This window comes from Zingiber officinale, chromosome 10A, assembly GCF_018446385.1.
Source record: "Zingiber officinale cultivar Zhangliang chromosome 10A, Zo_v1.1, whole genome shotgun sequence".
Lineage (NCBI taxonomy): Eukaryota > Viridiplantae > Streptophyta > Magnoliopsida > Zingiberales > Zingiberaceae > Zingiber > Zingiber officinale.
Window position 1 is genome coordinate 46,187,945 of NC_056004.1, and position 6,957 is coordinate 46,194,901.

The following is a 6,957-nucleotide window of genomic DNA, read 5'->3' on the forward strand; positions in this document are numbered from 1 at the left end:
GAATCATTTAGTTAAAGGCCTAATTAAATGATTTAAAAGAATATGATATTTATTTTCTGCATTTTTCTGTTGTAGATAACCATGACGTCGAATACGAACACTTTCTCCCTGCGATCTGTTCTTGAGAAGGACAAGCTCAACGGAGCAAATTTCCTGGACTGGTACAGGAACTTGAGAATAGTTCTCACCCAGGAATGTAAACTGTACGTTCTGGAGCAGCCCATTCCGGAGGCTCCTCCTGCCAATACCCCGCGAGCTGACAAAGATGCTTATAAGAAGCATCAAGATGACGCATTAGATGTGTCATGTCTAATGCTCGCGACCATGAACTCTGAGCTTCAGAAGCAACACGAGTTGATGGGCGCTTACGATATGGTTGAACATCTTCATCAACTGTATCAAGGACAAGTGAGGCATGAGAGATTTGAGATCTCAAGGGCACTGTTTCAGTGCAAGATGTCAGATGGGGCTCTCGTAGGCCCATATGTACTCAAAATGATTGGGTACATAGAAAACCTACAGAGGTTGGGATTCCCACTTGGCCAAGAGCTGGCCACTGACCTGATCTTGCAATCCTTGCCGGATAGCTATAGTCAGTTCGTTCTAAACTACAATATGAACGAAATTGACAAGCCACTGCCCGAGCTGCTTAGCATGTTAAGAACTGCTAAGCTGAACCTTAAGAAGGCAAAGCCCCACTCTGTTCTGATGGTTCAGAAACACAAGGGCAAGGGCAAGCCCAAAGGTAAAGGAAAGTCCCAAGCCAAGGGCAAAGGCAGGGCACTGAAGCCTAAAGGAGGGGTCGCCAAGGATGCTACCTGCTTCCACTGCGGTCAGACCGGGCACTGGAAGTGGAACTGCAAGGTGTACCTGGAAGATCTTAAGAAGAAGCGAAGTGAGACTTCCACTTCAGGTATATATGTTATAGAAGTCAATCTATCTATTTCTTCATCATGGGTATTAGATACCGGATGTGCATCTTACATTTGTACTAATGTGCAGGCACTGAGAAATAGCAGGGCATTGGCGAAGGGCGAGGTGGATCTATGCGTAGGCAATGGAGCACGGGTTGCTGCTGTTGCTGTAGGGACTTATTTTCTATCTCTGCCCTCTGGGCTTGTATTAGAGTTGGATGATTGTTGTTATGTGCCTGCATTAATTAAGAACATAATTTCAATTTCTTGTTTGGACAAGAAAGGTTTCTCTTTTATTATTAAGGACAAATGTTGTTCTGTTTATTTAAAAGATATGTTCTATTGTAGTGCACCTCTGATGAACGGACTCTACAATCTAGACCTTGAAAGCCCTATCTATAACATAAATATCAAGAGGTTCAAGTCAAATGACTTGAATCAAACCTATCTCTGGCACTGTCGTTTAGGTCATATAAATGACAAGCGCTTATCCCAGCTCCATAAGGATGGTCTGCTGGACTCATTTGATTTTGAATCTTATGAGACGTGCGAGTCATGCCTACTAGGCAAGATGACCAAGATTCCCTTTAGTGGGCACAGTGAGAGAGCGACTGACTTGTTAGGTCTTATATATAGTGATGTATGTGGCCCTTTCAATGTCGCTGCTAGAGGCGGTTATAGGTACTTCATCACATTTACTGATGACTTCAGTAGATATGGCTATGTGTACTTGATGACACATAAGTCTGAATCCTTTGAAAAGTTTAAAGAATTCAAGAATGAAGTACAGAACCAGCTTGGCAAGAGTATTAAGATACTTCGATCAGATCGAGGTGGAGAATACCTTAGCCATGAGTTTCGTGACTACCTAGCTGAGTGTGAGATTCTATCCCAACTCACTCCTCCTGGAACACCACAGTGGAATGGTGTATCCGAAAGGAGGAATCATACCCTATTTGATATGGTACGATCTATGATGAGTCACACAGATCTTCCGACATACCTTTGGGGCTATGCTCTAGAGACGGTAGCTTTTATACTCAACCGAGTTCTATCCAAGGCCGTGATAAAGACATCATATAGGATATGGACTGGGAGAGATGCCCAGGTGTCTTTTATGAGGATTTGGGGTTGTGAGGCTTACATTAGACGTCAAGTTTCAAACAAGTTATGACCCAAATCTGACAAGTGCTACTTTATTGGATATCCCAAGGAAACTAAGGGATATTACTTCTACATTCCCAATCAGCACAAGGTAGTTGTGTCAAAGACTGGGGTCTTTCTAGAAAGGGACTTTATTTCTAGAAAGACTAGTGGGAGCACGTTCGATCTTGAAGAAGTTCAAGATGCGAACAATAGCATTAAAGTCTCGATGGAAGTAAAACTTGAACCACAAAGTATTGTGGATGATGTTGTTCCACAAGGAGTTGAGTAACAACAACCAGTTCAAGTAGACATACCTCTTCGCAGGTCTGATAGGGTACGTCATCAGCCTGAGAGATACTCATTTCTCTTGTCTGACCATGATGACATTATGCACATAGAGGATGAGCTTACCACCTATCAGGAAGCTGTGATGAGACCAGATTCCGAGAAATGGCTAGAGGCCTTGAGATCCGAGATGGAATCCATGTACATCAACCAAGTATGGACTTTGGTTGATCCACCTGAAGGGGTAAAACCAATTAGGTGTAAGTGGGTCTTTAAGAGAAAGACTGACATGGATGAACTTATCTATAAGGGTCGCTTGGTAGCTAAAGGTTTCAAGCAGATTCATGGTATTGACTATGATGAAACATTTTCTCCAGTAGCGATGTTTAAGTCCATTCGGATCATGCTTGCTATTGCATCATACCATGACTATGAGATATGGTAGATGGATGTCAAAATCATGTTTCTGAATGAAAACCTGCTCGAGGATGTGTACATGACACAACCTGAGGGTTTTGTAGATCCACAGCATACTAGCAGAGTATGTAAGCTGCATAGGTCCATTTATGGACTAAAGCAAGCTTCTCGGAGCTGGAATCTTCGATTTGATGATGCAATCAAATAGTTTGGTTTCATCAAGAACAAAGATGAGCCTTGTCTCTACAAGAAGGTTGTAGGGGATATGGTTGTCTTCCTCATATTGTATGTGGATGACATACTACTCATTGGGAAGGACATCCCTTTGCTTCAGTCTGTCAAGACCTGGCTAGGGAGTTGCTTCTCAATGAAGGACTTAGGTGAGGCATCCCACATTCTAGGGATACAGATCTATAGAGATAGATCTAAGAGATTGCTTGGCCTAAGTCAGAGTACATATATTGATAAGGTACTCCTTCGGTTTGCCATGCAGAACTCCAAGAAGGGATTTCTGCCGATGTCACATGGCGTGAGTCTTTCGAAGACTCAAGGTACCTCTTCTAGGGAGGAGAGAGACCGCATGGATTAGATCCCTTATGCCTCAGCCATAGGATCTATCATGTACGCCAAGTTATGTACTCAACCTGATGTCTCGTATGCTTTGAACATGACGAGCAGATACCAGTTAGATCCAGGTGAAAGTCACTGGATAGCGGTCAAGAATATTCTTATGTATTTAAGAAGGACTAAAGAATATTTCTTGATATATGGAGGCAATGATGAGCTAGCTGTAAAGAGTTACAGTGATGCCAGCTTCCAGACCGATCAAGATGATTATCGATCGTAGTCAGGGTTCGTATTTTGCATAAATGGTGGTGCTGTGAGCTGGAAGAGTTCAAAGCAGGATACAGTAGCTGATTCTACGACAGAGGCCGAGTACATTGCTGCATCAGAGGCAGCAAAGGAGGAAGTTTGGATCCGCAAGTTCATCACTGAACTTGGAGTGGTTCCTATCATTGCTGACCCTATTGAGCTCTATTGTGACAACAATGGAGCTATAGCACAGGCGAAGGAACCTCGCTCACACCAGCGGACTAAACACATACTACGACACTTCCATCTCATTCGAGAGATTATCGAGAGAGGAGATGTGAAGATATGCAGAGTACCTATAGAGGCTAACATCGTAGATCCCTTGACCAAGGCTTTGGCACAGAGGAAGCATGATGGTCACACTAGGTCATTGGGGCTTAGAGCCTACACTGATTGCCACTAGTGCTAGTGGGAGATTGTTAGTTAGAGCCCTAGAACCAATCATTTGATGATTGTATTATGGACTTGTTGTATCATATTCTTATATAAATAAAGGCATGTGTTTTGGTTATTATACTTACTTGTATTGGTGTCAAATAAACTAAGTATAATAGCGTCCTTGAGTAGAAGGTTCTCATCTATATCAATCGGTTAGTTGAACCGATAGTCAGATGATATAGGGAACACTACTCTTAATCATTCCTAGTCGAGTATTAACATTCAGGGGCAATGTTAATGCAATAAGACTAGCATGTAGGTCAACTCGATGACTTGATCTCACAAGTCATGGATATAGAGATATCAAGTTGACAAATGGGTATGCATTGGAGAATGTATACTGAATGACCCGCCATGAGAAAGTATCAAGGATCGTTATATGAGTGACATATACTTTCTCATGTGGCTATTAGTATGACTACTAGTCCTTGGACCTGACGTCACCATGGATCCCTACATAAGGAGTTATGTACTTTGGTTTCGTCAAACGTCACCCGTAACTGGGTGGACTATAAAGGCGATTACTAGGTATGTAACGAATTATGCAGAGGGATGTGAGTGATGTAGATGGGATCTATCCCTCCAATATGACGGGAGTGACATTGATATTCTTGATAGAGTGAGATCACGAAGTGCATGGTCATGCCCAAATGAGTCAATATGAGATATTGAGCTCATTTGATTTAGTGAGTCTACTTAGAGTTCAAGATTTAGATTGGTCAGAGGATGACACGGTCTATGCCTCACATTGATCAATCTAGATTTCTAGGATAGAAGGACACTTGTCATATATTGTGAGGAGTCATAATTAGTAGTCACAAGGTGATGTTGGATCTCAACATTCTTGCAACTTAGGTAGTAATGATGTGTTGCTAGATACCGCTCATTACTTATGCTCCTAAATGGGTTTAGGGGCATTGCCAACATTACAAGAACCTATAGGGTCACACACTAAGGACAATTAGATGGAGATTAGGTTCATATGATGAACCAAGAGGATTAGATTCATTTGATGAATCAAATTGGATTAAGAGTAATCCTAATTGGGCTAATTGAGTTGGACTCAAGTTGATTCATGTGTTCAATGAGTCTAATTTAGATTATAACTCATTGAATCAATTTAATTAAATGAATTAATTCATTATATTAAATTGGCTTGAATTAAATGGTTGGATTAGATCAACCATGAGAGAGATTAAGTCAAGTTTGACTGGACTTGAGAGGAAGAGGAAGAGTCAAGTTTGACTTGACTTTATGCCACATCATTTGTGACTTGGCATTAAGTGGCCAATGATGATGTGCCACATCATCATGGTTAGCACATGTGTGTGCCACCTCATGGAGGTTACAAATCTATTCTCTTTAATGGCTACATTTAATGAGAATGGGAGTTACACTTGTGCTTGTGGCCGGCCACTTTTGTGGTGAATGAGAATTCATTTTTCATTCAAGGCAATTCACATCATCTTCTTCCTCAAGCTCTCTCCTTGCTCTCCCTCTCCTCTCTTGGCCGAACACTATCTAGGTGCTAGCACACCTATTTTTTGGTCTTCTCCACCTAATTAGTTCATGTGGATACTTCTAGAGAGTTGTCTACTTTGACAACTTGAGATCCGGTATCTCTTTGGATGAGCGGGATACGCGAGGGGCTTCGCACCAAGGGTAAAGATCTTCTCCTAATGTAGATCTAGATGCAAGAAACTCGTACTCGTAAATTTTGTTTCTATTTTACTTTGCACGGATCCGGTGGCATGGGGGTTTCGGGGTTTCCGCGACGCGAAAAAGCGTTTTTCGCGGCCCGAAAACCCAACAACTATTAATCTTTTCCTCCAAATGTTTGAACTCCTCATTCTATGACTTGTGAATTTCAACATTTTTGGGTGGTTGAACTACATTTTGTTTGACAGGCTCTCTTCCATTTATGGCTTGCACTTCTTGAATTTTTGAGGGATATTCCATCCAACTTTTGTTCGAACATTCATGGAGGTTCAATGTTACTTGATCAAATAATGTATATGCTTCATCTACACTCTTGTCCCTAAAAGAACCTCCAACTGATGAATCTAACAAACACTTATCTGAGAAAGAAATTCTCCTATAGAATATGTGCAGGGTCAACCATTTTTCCAAACCATGATGAGGGCACTGTTTGTGTAGACTCTTGAATCTGTCCCATGCTTCAAATAATGATTCTCCATATGCCTGAGCAAAATTATGATGCAATTCCTCATATACATTGTTCTACTTGGAGGGCAAATATGATCCAGAAATTGCTTCTCCAATTGTTTCCAACTTGTAATGCTTTGAGGATGAAGGGAATATAACCAAGTCCTTGCTTTATCCTTGATACTGAAAGGAAATGCTATCAATCAAACTGCATCTGCTGACACTCCTTCACAATTCACCATATCACAAAGCTCTAGAAATGTCTCAAGGTGCGGATAAGGACTTTCTGATACTTCTCCTCCAAATTTGTGACCTTGTATCATGAAAATTAACTCTGGGTCTAGTTGAAAACTTTCTGCTTCAATGTGAGGTTGCACAATGGGAGATAAAAATCTTGTGAAAATGGGTGTAAAGAAATCTCATAAGGACCTGCTTGACTTGTTAGTGCTCATGGATATCTAAACAAAAAGAAACAAAATGCAGAATTTAAATTGTAAGAAAAAAATAAATGTAGAATTTAAAAACAAGAAAGAAAATGCAAGTTTTTTTTTGAATTATGAAAATGGAAAAATAAAAACTATTCACAAGTATAGATTAACTAAATTGCTAATCTACTAATGTTAATGCGAACAGTCCCCGACAACGGCACCAAAAACTTGTTATGATTCCGCAAGTGCACGGATTCGTTGTCAGTAATATATAAGATTGTCGAACCACA

General features: G+C 40.9%; 1 non-coding gene across 1 annotated transcript; it reads left to right on the forward strand.

Annotated features, from left to right (window-relative positions):
- Positions 1 to 6,201: 6,201 nt before the first annotated feature.
- Positions 6,202 to 6,306, forward strand: LOC122028307. The gene has a single exon (XR_006124714.1). It is a non-coding gene; the product is annotated as a small nucleolar RNA R71 (small nucleolar RNA).
- The last annotated feature ends 651 nt before the right edge of the window (positions 6,307 to 6,957 follow it).